Source organism: Phocoena phocoena, chromosome 6 (assembly GCF_963924675.1).
Source record: "Phocoena phocoena chromosome 6, mPhoPho1.1, whole genome shotgun sequence".
Taxonomy (NCBI): domain Eukaryota; kingdom Metazoa; phylum Chordata; class Mammalia; order Artiodactyla; family Phocoenidae; genus Phocoena; species Phocoena phocoena.
This window is the reverse complement of record NC_089224.1, coordinates 19,955,020-19,968,924: the sequence shown is the minus strand read 5'-3', so window position 1 is coordinate 19,968,924 and position 13,905 is coordinate 19,955,020. Positions and strand designations below refer to the sequence as shown.

Below are 13,905 nucleotides of genomic sequence, written 5' to 3'. Positions count from 1 at the left end.
ATACAGGAAGGATGCAGCCAGGCCCCTCCAGCCTTGGAGCTTCATGGGAGAAACGAGGAACTCTGAGGAGTAAAGGCAGACTTTCAGAGCCGCGCCATGTCCACCGAGGGGAACTCAGAAGTGGAGGCAGTGGCAGGGGACCCAGACGTTCCCCAGTGAGGGGTGGTGGAGAGGGCCGATGGCCCAGCAGAGCCCTCCATCCCAGATGTCGAGGACCTGTGGCTGGGAGCCTCGCTCCAGAAGACCCCTTCAGCATCAGCCTTCCCTCCAAGTATGCCCCTCCCTACCAGAGACATTCCCAGTAAGAAGGGAGAGAGGGAAAAGACCTGAGGGACTGAGATATACAAAAGAAACAACTTAACCCAGCTGGATACAAGGCTGTCTGGACAGTGAGTGGACTAAATATTTCCAACAGAGACCTGGTTAGTTGTTAAGTGTGAGATTTCCACCAACTTCCAGGGAGGAACAAGTGAGTAAGGTCAGTTTATCAACAGGAACAAACAACTTTTTAGAACATTTGAATAAAGTGTCTAAAATCTGTAAACCCACTCAATGATTTATCAGAGCCAAGTTAATCTTATTGTGATGCTTTTTAACTAGTAAAAGACAAAATTAAGAACTATAAAAGATACAACTTCACAAAGGACTATATTTTAAAAAGGAGTTAAATGAGGGCTGTCCAACAATCTCATTCAATTGTTAATCAAACATTTAGTAAGTATCACATAAAAATACTCTGAGAAGCACTGGATCAAAGAGAAATATAGGGTTTCTGCCACTTGACAAAGTAAGACAGCTAAGAGAGGCATCTGGCAGCTGTCAATGGAGAACTCAGAGCCCAGAGGGCAGATACAAGGCTAAGCTGTGCCTTCAGTCCCCTGGTCTGAAGCACTTGGGTCCCTTCTACACTCAGAACTACAACACGTTCACAGTGACTTCTGACTAAAGGCACACAGGTCCCTCGATTGTGAACCAAAGGCTGCTGGGGTGGGCGCCAGCTATTGAGTGAGAGATGAGAAGACACAGAGGGTCCGAACTAAATCTCAATTTGATGGCAAGAGAGGTATAGTGAGGAATTAGAAAATTTAGCAGCAATATCCAAATAATAAAATAAATTGAAGACACTTCATTTGTAGACTTCTTAAAGGATGATACAGAATTGTGAAAATGAACTATTTATCCCATTCCAATTTATCCCATCAAGTAATGATAAACAACTAGGCATGCTTCTTCCCATTTATAAGTTAAAATGTATACCAACATAGTTTATTACATAAAAAACACATGAAATACCACTTGATTTCCATTACCAATCAGGTATTCATTTTTATAGCAGTGACACTTTCATTAGATCAACATTAAATAAATATGAGATTTCACAATAACGTTTAGAAGAATGTATCCTGGTTGATCAAAATGGTACCAAAGGAGTGCTTAGCTCTTCAAGCATCAAATCTGTGACACCAACACCACCAAGTCTGAAGACCTGATCTTGCTCCTGACTGCCCGCCCTTCCACGAGATATGCTGCCAGGGAAATGTGGCAGGCAAAGTCTGGCAAGAACGAGGAAAGCAGCAAAGCACCAGAGAACCAGCTACCTCCATGCAGCTGAGCATGGGCGTGTCTCAGGCATGTCTTCCTTTCCTCTTTGTTAGTGCTCTCTGAGCACCCTGCCTACAGATACGTCCCCACCATTCTGTTGCCTCTCACTTCTGATGAGACAGGAGGGCAGGTCCCCCATAAGAGGCCTCCTTCAAATTATAATGCTGCCTCTAAACTGGGAATCATCTACCCCAAATCTCAACAATTTAGCTAGCAGATGGGCAACCCAAGCCACAGTGAATTGCTCTCATTCAATATCTACATTTTAAAAAGAAAAAACATGTTATGGATACAGACAAACTGTTTTTGCCAACTACAAAAAAGGATTTTAAATCATTCTGTAGCTCTAAATGACTCTCTTCACTGATTAGCAATAAAACAGTAAAACAATCTTGGCTTTGTTTTAGGGCTTTAGAGTTAGCTACCCAGTTGATAAAAATTATGTTAGTATTCTCATTATACATACTCATAGCCATTTTTATGTCATTGCCATAAAGTGGTAAGAAGAATCTCTCTACAATAAATCAATGACTTACTGGTTCTTGCCTAGTCCCAAAAGTTTAAAAAAGATGGGCCTTTCCTCCTCCTATCTAAAGACACTGGGTCTTAGGGGACGTCAGCTGTGCAAAGCAGGTTTTGTGACAGGTAAACACGGACAGTTGCATAACATCTTTTGATGTCTGACGGCTACTCTGCAATGAAGAAACTCTTAACCCAAAGGCGGGGGAGGCAGCAAACAGAAAAACTGCCAGGGCATGTTCTTTGACTTTGGATGCCTATCTTCTGTGTGTATGATCCATTTAAACAATTAGTGCCACAGATTTGCATGCGTCATTCTCTAATTCACTGCTAGGAACCAATATGGTAGGCAAGAGGCCACGGAGGAAGGTGACCAGAAAGCCTCTGTGTCTTCTCAGCACTTGCTGCCCTTTCTGGCACCTGCTCCCTCACCAGAATGTAAGAGACGGGAGGCAAGGCCAGGGCAGGATGCCCCACACCAAACACAAGGCCTGGCCATGGCAGTCATCACAGGGGGTTCAGGTCTGGGCTCCCGCATTGCCAGGTCTGAACCATGGACAGGCCCAAAACTGCTCTGTGCCTCTCAGTCCTTCCTCTGTCAAATGGTTAACAGTTCTACCTGCCTCAAAGGACTGTTAGGAGAACCACAAGAGAATGCTTATAAAACACTCAGAACAATGTCTGGCATGGAAAAAGCAACATGCTGGTGTTTGTTCAACTAACTCAATATTTGTAGAATAAAAATAAGGAATCTTTTTTTTTTCAATGAGATTTAGGGAGATTGTCTTTCAGTATAGATTATAAATCTATAATAGGATTTTTACTTTCCTTGTCATCCTACTTTATCTGATTTTTTTTTTTTACATCTTTACTGGAGTATAATTCCTTTACAATGGTGTTAGTTTCTGCTTCATAACAAAGTGAATCAGTTATACATATACATATGTTCCCATATCTCTTCCGTCTTGCATCTCCCTCCCTCCCACCCTCCCTATCCCACCCCTCTAGGTGGTCACAAAACACCAAGCTGATCTCCCTGTGCTACGCGGGTGCTTCCCACTAGCAATCTATTTTACATTTGGTAGTGTATATATGTCCATGCCACTCTCTCGCTTTGTCACAGATTATCCTTCCCCCTCCCCATATCCTCAAGTCCATTCTCAAGTAGGTCTGTATCTTTATTCCTGTCTTACCCCTAGGTTCTTCATGACATTTTTTTTCTTAAATTCCATACATATGTGTTAGCATATGGTATTTGCCTTTCTCTTTCTGACTTACTTCACTCTGTATGACAGACTCTAGGTCCATCCACCTCATTACAAATAGCTCAATTTCGTTTCTTTTTATGGCTGAGTAATATTCCATTGTATATATGTGCCACATCTTCTTTATCCATTCATCCGATGATGAACACTTAGGTTGTTTCCATCTCCGAGCTAGTGTAAATAGAGCTGCAATGAACATTTTGGTACATGACTCTTTTTGAATTATTTCTCAGGGTATATGCCCAGTAGTGATTATTTTCTCAGGGTATATGCCCAGTAGTGGGATTGCTGGGTCATATGGTAGTTCTATTTGTATTTTTGAAGGAACCTCCATACTGTTCTCCATAGTGGCTGTACCAATTCACATTCCCACCAGCAGTGCAAGAGTGTTCCCTTTTCTCCACACCCTCTCCAACATTTACTGTTTCTAGATTTTTTCATCATGGCCATTCTGACTGGTGTGAGATGATATCTCATTGTAGTTCTGATTTGCATTTCTCTAATGATTAATAATGTTGAGCGCTCTTTCATGTGTTTGTTGGCAGTCTGTATATCTTCTTTGGAGAAATGTCTATTTAGGGGCTTCTGCCCATTTTTGGATTGGGTTGTTTGGTTTTTTATCATTGAGCTGCATGAGCTGCCTATAAATTTTGGAGATTAATCCTTTGTCAGTTGCTTCATTTGCAAATATTTTCTCCCATTCTCATGGTTGTCTTTTGGTCTTGTTTATGGTTTCCTTTGCTGTGCAAAAGCTTTGAAGTTTCATTAGGTCCCATTTGTTTATTTTTGTTTTTATTTCCACTGCTCTAGGAGGTAGGTCAAAAAGGATCTTGCTGTGATTTATGTCACAGAGTGTTCTATGTTTTCCTCTAAGAGTTTGATAGTTTCTGGCCTTACATTTAGGTTTTTAATGCATTTTGAGCTTATTTTTGTGTATGGTGTTAGGGAGTGATCTAATCTCATACTTTTACATGTACCTGTCCAGTTTTCCCAGCACCACTTATTGAAGAGGCTGTCCTTTCTCCACTGTACATTCCTGCCCCCTTTATCAAAGATAAGGTGACCATATGTGCATGGGTTTATCACTGCGCTTTCTATCCTGTTCCATTGATCTATCTTTCTGTTTTTGTGCCAGTACCATACTGTCTTGATTACTGTAGCTTTGTAGTATAGTCTGAAGTCAGGGAGCCTGATTCCTCCAGCTCCATTTTTGGTTCTCAAGATTGCTTTGGCTATTCGGGGTCTTTTGTATTTCCATAAAATTGTGAAATTTTTTGTTCTAGTTCTGTGAAAAATGCCATTGGTAGTTTGATAGGGATTGCATTGAATCTGTAGATTGCTTTGGGTAGTAGAGTCATTTTCACAATGTTGATTCTTCCAATCCAAGAACATGGTATATCTCTCCATCTATTTGTATCATCTTTAATTTTTTCAACAGTGTCTTATAATTTTCTGCATACAGTTCTCCTTAGATAGGTTTATTCCTAGATATTTTATCCTTTTTGTTGCAATTGTAAATGGGAATGTTTTCTTAATTTCACTTTCAGATTTTTCACCATTAGTGCATAGGAATGCCAGAGATTTCTGTGCATTAATTTTGTATCCTGCTACTTTACCAAATTCATTGATTAGCTCTAGTAGTTTTCTGGTAGCATCTTTAGGATTCTCTATGTATAGTATCATGTCATCTGCAAATAGTGACAGCTTTACTTCTTCTTCTGCGATTTGGATTCCTTTTATTTCCTTTTCTTCTCTGACTGCTGTGGCAAAAACTTCCAAAACTATGTTGAATAAGAGTGGTGAGAGTGGGCAACCTTGTCTTGTTCCTGGTCTTAGTGGAAATGGTTTCATTTTTTCACCATTGAGGACAATGTTGGCTGTGGGTTTGTCATATATGGCCTTTATTATGTTGAGGAAAGTTCCCTCTATGCCTACTTTCTGCAGAGTTTTTATCATAAATGGGTGTTGAATTTTGTCAAAAGCTTTCTCTGCATCTGTTGAGATGATCGTATTTTTTTTCTCCTTCAATTTGTTAATATGGTATATCACATTGATTGCTTTGCGTATACTGAAGAATCCTTGCATTCCTGGAATAAACCCCACTTGATCATGGTGTATGATCCTTTTAATGTGCTGTTGGATTCTGTTTGCTAGTGTTTTGTTGAGGACTTTTGCATCTATGTTCATCAGTGATATTGGCCTGTAGTTTTCTTTCTTTGTGACGTCTTTGTCCGGTTTTGGTATCAGGGTGATGGTGGCCTCATAGAATGAGTTTGGGAGTGTTCCTCCCTCTGCTATATTTTGGAAGAGTTTGAGAAGGATAGGTCTTAGCTCTTCTCTAAATGTTTGATAGAATTCACCTGTGAAGCCATCTGGTCCTGGGCTTTTGTTTGTTGGAAGATTTTTAATCACAGTTTCAATTTCAGTGCTTGTGACTGGTCTCTTCATATTTTCTATTTCTTCCTGATTCAGTCTTGGCAGGTTGTACATTTCTAAGAATTTGTCCATTTCTTCCAGGTTGTCCATTTTATTGGCATAGAGTTGCCTGTAGTACTCTCTCGTGATCTTGTGTATTTCTGTAGTGTCAGTTGTTACTTCTCCTTTTTCGTTTCTAATTCTATTGATTTGAGTCTTCTCCATTTTTTTCTTGATGAGTCTGGCTAATGGTTTATCAATTTTGTTTATCTTCTCAAAGAGCCAGCTTTTAGTTTTATTGATCTTTGCTATCGTTTCCTTCATTTCTTTTTCATTTATTTCTGACCTGATCTTTATGATTTCTTTCCTTCTGCTAACTTTGGGGTATTTTTGTTCTTCTTTCTCTAATTGCTTTAGGTGCAAGGTTAGGTTGTTTATTCAAGATGTTTCCTGTTTCTTAAGGTAGAATTGTATTGCTATAAACGTCCCTCTTAGAACTGCTTTTGCTGCATCCCATAGGTATTTTTTAATTTCCTCTTTGATTTCTTCAGTGATCACTTCGTTATTAAGTAGTGTACTGTTTAGCCTCCATGTGTTTGTATTTTTACAGCTCTTTTCCTGTAATTGATATCTAGTCTCATAGCATTGTGGTTGGAAAAGATACTTGATACAATTTCAATTTTCTTAAATTTAGCAAGGCTTCATCTGTGACCCAAGATATGATCTATCCTGGAGAATGTTCCATGAGCACTTGAGAAAAATGTGTATTCTGTTGTTTTTGGATGGAATGTCCTATAAATATCAATTAAGTCCCTCTTGTTTAATGTATCATTTAAAGCGTGTGTTTCCTTATTTATTTTCATCTTGGATCTGTCCATCGGTGAAAGTGGGGTGTTAAAGTCCCCTACTATGAATGTGTTACTTTCGATTTCCCCTTTCATGGCTGTTAGTATGTGCCTTATGTATTGAGGTGCTCCTATGTTGGGTGCATAAATATTTACAATTGTTATATCTTCTTCTTGGATCAATCCCTTGATCATTATGTAGTGTCCTTCTTTGTCTCTTCTAATATTCTTTGTTTTAAAGTCTATTTTGTCTGATATGAGAATTGCTACTCCAGCTTTCTTTTGGTTTCCATTTGCATGGAATATCTTTTTCCATCCTCTTACTTTCAGTCTGTATGTGTCTCTAGGTCTGAAGTGGGTCTCTTGTAGACAGCATATACATGGGTCTTGTTTTTGTATCCATTCAGCCAATCTGTGTCTTTTGGTGGGAGCATTTAGTCCATTTACATTTAAGGTAATTATCGGTATGTATGTTCCTATTCCCATTTTCTTAATTGTTTTGGGTTCATTATTGTAAGTCTTTTCCTTCTCTTGTGTATCTTGCCTAGAGAAGTTCCTTTAGCATTTGTTGCAAAGCTGGTTTGGTGGTGCTGAACTCTCTCAGCTTTTGCTTGTCTGTAAAGGCTTTAATTTCTCCATCAAATCTGAATGAGATCCTTGCTGGGTAGAGTAATCTTGGTTGCAGGTTTTTCTCCTTCATCACTTTAAATATGTCCTGCCAGTCCCTTCTGCCTTTCAGAGTTTCTGCTGAAAGATCAGCTGTTAACCTTATGGGGATTCCCTTGTGTGTCACTTGTTGTTTTTCCCTTGCTGCTTTTAATATGTTTTCTTTATATTTAATTTTTGACAGTTTGATTAATATGTGTCTTGGCGTATTTTTCCTCGCATTTATTCTGTATGGGACTCTGTGCTTCCTGGACTTGATTAACTATTTCCTTTTCCATATTAGGGAAGTTTTCAACTATAATCTCTTCAAATATTTTCTCAGTCCCTTTCTTTTTCTCTTCTTCTTCTGGAACCCCTATAATTCAAATGTTGGTGCGTTTAATGTTGGCCCAGAGGTCTCTGAGACTGTCCTCAGTTCTTTTCATTCTTTTTTCTTTATTCTGCTCTGCAGTAGTTATTTCCAGTATTTTATCTTCCAGGTCATTTATCCGTTCTTCTACCTCAGTTGTCCTGCTATTGATCCCATCTAGAGTATTTTTTTTAAAATAAATTTACTTATTTATTTTTGGCTGAATTGGGTCTTTGTTTCTGCGCATGGGCTTTCTCTAGTTGCAGCGAGCAGGGGCTACTCTTCATTGTGGTGCGAGGGCTTCTCATTGCTGTGGCTTTGTTTCGGAGCATGGGCTCTAGGTGTGCAGGCTTCAGTAGCTGTGGCTCGCAGGCTCTAGAGCACAGGCTCATGGCACACGGGTTTAATTACTCCGCGGCATGTGGGATCTTCCCAGACCAGGTCTCGAACCTGTGTCCCCGGCATTGGCAGGCGGATTCTTAACCACTGCGCCATGAGGGAAGCCCTAGAGTACTTTTAATTTCATTTATTGTGTTGTTCATCGTTGCTTGTTTCATCTTTAGTTCTTCTAGGTCCTTGTTAAATGGTTCTTGCATTTTTTTCTATTCTATTTCCAAGATTTTGGATCATCTTTACTATCATTATTCTGAATTCCTTTTCAGTTAAACTGCCTATTTCCTCTTCATTTGTTAGGTCTGGTGCGTTTTTATCTTGCTCCTTCATATGTTGTGTGTTCTTCTGTCTTCTCATTTTGCTTATTACTGTGTTTGGGGTCTCCTTTTTACAGACTGCAGGTTTGTAGTTCCCATTGTTTTTGGTGTCTATCCCCAGTTGCTAAGGTTTGTTCAGTGGGCTGTGTAGACTTCCTGATGGAGGGGACTAGTGCCTGTGTTCTGGTGGATGAGGCTGCATCTTGTCTTTCTGGTGGGCAGGTCCACGTTTGGTGGTGTGTTTTGGGGTGTCTGTGGACTTATTATGATTTTAGGCAGTCTCTCTGCTAATGGGTGGGGCTGCGTTCCTGTCTTGCTAGCTGTTTGGCATAGGGTGTCCCGCACTGTAGCTTGCTGGCCGTTGAGTGAAGCTGGGTGCTGGTGTTGAGATGGAGATCTCTGGGCGATTTTTGCTGTTTGATATTATGTGGAGCTGGGAGGTCTCTTGTGGACCAGTGTGCTGAAGTTGGCTCTCCCACCTCAGAGGCACAGCACTGACTCCTGGCGGCAGCACCAAGAGCCTTTCATCCACAGGGCTCAGAATAAAAGGGAGAAAAAGTAGAAAGAAAGAAGAAAGAAAGAATTAGTAGAAGTAGAAAGAAAGAAAGGAAGAAAGGAAAGAAAGAAATAAAGAAGATAAAATAAAATAAAGTTATTAAAATAAAAAATAATTATTAAGAACAAAAAAAAATTTTTTTTTAAAGAAAAAAATAAAAAAACCCGGACGGATAGAACTCTAGGACAAATGGTGGAAGCTAAGCTATACAGACAAAATGTCACAAAGAAGCATACACATACACAGTCACAAAAAGAGGAAAAGGGGAAAAAATAATAAATCTTGCTCTCAAAGTCCACCTCCTCAATTTGGTATGATTCGTTGTCTATTCATGTATTCCATAGATGCAGGGTACATCAAGTTGACTGTGGAGCTTTAATCCACTGCTTCTGAGGCTGCTGGGAGAGATTTCCCTTTCTCTTCTTTGTTCTCAAAGCTCCCGGGACTGAGCTTTGGATTTGTCCCCACCTCTGCGTGTAGGTCACCAGAGGGCGTCTGTTCTTCACTCAGACAGGACGGGGTTAAAGGAGCAGCTGCTTCAGGGACTCTGGCTCACTCAGGCCTGGGGGAGGGAGGGGTATGGAGTGCGGAGTGAGCCTGTGGCGGCAAAGGCCGGCATGACATTGCGCCAGCCTGAGGCGTGCTGTGTGTTCTCCCGGGGAAGTTGTCCCTGGATCTTGGGACCCTGGCAGTGGCGAGCTGCACAGGCTCCCCAGAAGGGGGGTATGGATAGTGACTTGTGCTCACACATAGGCTTCTTGGTGGCGGCAGCAGCAGCCTTAGCGTCTCATGCCCGTCTCTGGGGTCTGCGCTTTTAGCCACGGCTCGCGCCCGTTTCTGGAGCTCCTTTAAGCAGCGCTCTTAATCCCCTCTCCTCACGCACCAGGAAACAAAGAGGGAAGAAAAAGTCTCTTGCCTCTTTGGCAGGTCCAGACTTTTCCCCGGACTCCCTCTCGGCTAGCCGTGGTGCACTAACCCCCTGCAGGCTGTGTTCACGCCGCTAACTCCAGTCCTCTCCTTCCGCTCCGACTGAAGCCCGAGCCTCAGCTCCCATCCCCGCCTGCCCTGGAGGGTGAGCAGATAAGCCTCTCGGGCTGGTGAGTGCTGGCACCAATCCTCTGTGCGGGAATCTCTCCGCTTTGCCCTCTGCACCCCTGTTGCTGTGCTCTTCTCCGGGGCTCTGAAGCTTTCCCCCTCCAAAAAAAAGTAATCTTTTATAAGGAAAAAAGGTACGCTATCTGCTAATTACGTTATCCAAATTCTGGATATTAAAGGACTATCTTATATTAAAGCCACTTATTCAAGTTCATATTTATCAGAATAAAAGGAGGTATTATGGCCTTCTTGATTGTTTTTCAGAGGAAAGACTATAAAATACCCAACTTTAGAACAGTTTAAAAACAACCAACTATATTTTCTCTTAAAAATCTCCATATTTTTGTGTTACATACCTTTTTTTTTTTTTTTTTTTGCAGTACACGGGTCTCTCACTGTTGTGGCCTCTCTCACTGCGGAGCACAGGCTCCAGACGTGCAGGCTCAGCGGCCATGGCTCACCCCGCCAGCCACTCCACGGCATGTGCGATTTTCCCAGAGCAGGGCACGAACCCATGTCCCCTGCACTGGCAGGTGGACTCTCAACCACTGCGCCACCAAGGAAGCCCTACAGACTTTTTTTAAATCCCTTGAGACTTGGACAATTTTCTTAAAAGTACAAATATCACCTATGTACTCATTAGAACATTAAAAACAGTGCTGAATGTTTTCCAGAATGTTTTCACATACAGTGTCTTATGTGATTCTTACCAAAATGTTCTAAGTTGTGCAACAAAGATGATTCCCTGCCTACACTGCGAAAACTACAATTCCATGACTGGTAGGAAGAAGTGGCAGATCTAGGAATTTTATGACCAAATGCCCTTCCTACTAAAACATGCATTCATGGTCCTGTAACAGAGAGAAAATATTTTTTAAAATAAACAAATGAACAATTGTTCACTATTGGCTCTAGAACACAATTATATGCCACTATCTCTCACCATGAAACTCTGCCACTAATTGTCTTTTGATTTAGTTTAAGACCAAAGAGTCAAGTAGGCATCATGTATGCAAAGCAGATCCCAGGCACGGGGATAAACCACATGTAAATGAGATCTGAATGCATTACAAACAAAACAATCAGAGAGGTTCAACAAGAGAAACTATCAAAGTGCACAGGGACCCCATTAGCCTTAGAGGAAAGGAAGGCTCCACAACCTGATAAAATCACTTGATTGATTCTAAACTACACATTAAAACGATAAGATGAGAAGGTGGAAACACTTCTGATCCACACAGTCCTCACAAGACTATTTTAAGAACCTGCTGGGCCTTTAGGAGGCAGGAGAACATTTAGCCTAAGAAACTAGAAGAATTTTAATTCAACTGTCAATTTTCTTTTTCTGTGTTAATCATCTAGTACCATCTAATATGTTACTATGAAATAACAGAAAATGTTTTAATAAGGAAATTTACTTTTCCAATAAGTGATTTTCATTCACTATCTGAAAAGTTGAGAAAAGAGCTAAAAGACGGAGCATTTTCATCACTGAAAACAGATGCCTGAGTGATATTAGTACTTCCAGGAAAAGAAAAAGCCAAAATCAAAAGCAACCTATTGGTGGGCCTGGGAAAGAGACCCTAGCCTCACACACAAGCTACTAAGAGAGGAAAGGGAAGTTCACTTCTGCTTTAATGCTCAGTACAAAGGGCAAATATCTAAATATTTAGAATAATTTAATTATAGAGGGTATTTTATTTTATTTTTAAAATAAATTTATTTATTTATTTTTGGCTGCGTTGGGTCTTCATTGCTGTGTGCAGGCTTTCTCTAGTTGTGGCGAGTGGGAGCTACTCTTTGTTGCAGAGTATGGGCTCTAGGCACGCGGGCTTCAGTAGTCATGGCGCACAGGCTTAGTTGCTCCGTGGCATGTGGGATCTTCCTGGACCAGGGCTTGAACCTGTGTCCCCTGGATTGGCAGGCGGATTCTTAACCACTGCGCCACCAGGGAAGTCCCAAGGGTATTTTAGAGATTTAAAATATAGCCTTAGCTGACCTCAAGTATCTTCCTGAACTTATCTAACACTGAAATTTCAAGGTAATTTAATACAACTACAGTAATTGAAGTGATTAGTTCCAGAATAAGGAAAAACATAGAAAATACCCTGTTGGAAAACCAAGTAAAAATACATACGATATACACATAAAGAAAGGAAAAAAGATGATAAGCAAGCATGGGCAACTGCTGAAAAGGAACAAAACAAGTTTACAGGAAGGACAATGTACTCAGAAAACAATACACATTACTCCAAGCTGTAGGTTTGGTGTCTTATTACAAAAGCATCACACTGCAAATTAACCTTCAACCTTTGTCCAGATACCACAGTCTGTTTGAACCTTCGACTACATTAGGATAAGGATGACACAGTGACCAATAATGTAGTTCACAGAGTAGCTAATACACAACTATGTGTTCATTATATTGACTCTGGTGGCTCATTCAGACACTTGAAAGATCAAATCCAATTTAAATTTAAAACGCACTTGAACAGCACACCACATGTATGTGGTATGCTACTATTTTTGTAAAACTGGGGGGAAAATGCATGGAAGTGGCTTGCACACACTGAAAAAAGCCTGGAAGAATGAACAAGAAACTACTGAGAGTAGCTGTCTTTTTTGGGGGTGGAATGGCAGTGGGGAGAAGACTTCACTATCTCTTTAAATCTTTGAGGTTTATATCTTGGATTGAATTATTGAATCAAGAAAATTAATTTAGAATGGATCAAGAGGGTTTTATGAAAAGTGAAATAAGTTGGACAGAGAAAGACAAATAGCATATGATCTCACTAATATATGGACTCTAAAAAACAAAACAAACAAACAAAATGAAAACAGACTCATAGATACACAGAACAAAGGGGTGGTTGCCAGAGGGAAAGGGGATCAGGGGTGGGGAAAATTAGGTGTAGGGGATTAAGAGGTACAAAGCTCCAGTTATAAAATAAATAAGCAATGGTGATGTAACATACAGCATAAGGAATATGGCCAAAAAAATTGTAATAACTTTGGGGACAGACGCTTACTAGACTCCATGGTGATCATTTCATAATGTATGCATGTCAAATCACTATATACTAAACCTGAAACTAACGTAATATTGTACGTCAACTATATTTAAATTTAAAAAAATAATTTAAAAATCATTAAAGACCCCCCCCCTCCAAGTTTGGAGGCACACAGCATCCTATTACACATATTTCAGGTGATCCAAATGAAAAACTGACTGGGCAATTAAAACAACATATTTCCATAGCTCTGGGAAAACTGGTCTTGAAGATTTGAAACTTTTTTTTCTCTAAATTTAGCAATAAATCTCTTATCAGTCTTCTCAGATTAACTCCTGAGCAAGAGCCAAGGCCACACATGCAAATAAGATTTACTAGAAAGAGAGGCTTTTAAGAAAGCAATTTCTTTACCCCACAAGCAGATCATGGAAAGAAAGCCTTGTTGATCAGATTACAACAAACAACTTTGTAAAAAAAATGCCTTTTTTAGTTTTCCAATTCTTATGAAGGAAATAACACCCTACCAATAAAAAGCAGGCAAACAAATCATGTTTGCACTAGGCTAGAGGAAAGAGGGAGCCTCTGATCTGAGCTCTTTTAAGTCTTTGACATTGCCATTAATATTGCAAATCAGAATACTTATTTTCTAGTTTTAGGGCTGAAATTAGTTAGCTATGTGACCATGAGGAAGTCACTTAACCTCTCTGAGCTTTCTGTTCTTCTTCTGAATAGCTGGGATGCTGGAATACAAGATTTTAAAGATCCTTTCCAACTGTAGGATTCTTGGACACTAACTCCCATCATCTGTTTCCAATAAAAATAATTTAACCACTAAATTAGCTAAGGGATAAAGAAAGGTGCTCCCTTAAATA

The 13,905-nt window shown here is 40.2% G+C and overlaps 1 protein-coding gene across 1 annotated transcript in view; it reads right to left on the bottom strand.

The window, feature by feature from the left end:
• SPTLC1 (serine palmitoyltransferase long chain base subunit 1) overlaps nt 1-13,905 on the bottom strand; it is a 73,687-nt gene that overhangs the window by 31,342 nt on the left and 28,440 nt on the right. The gene's annotated exons all lie outside the window — the stretch shown is intronic.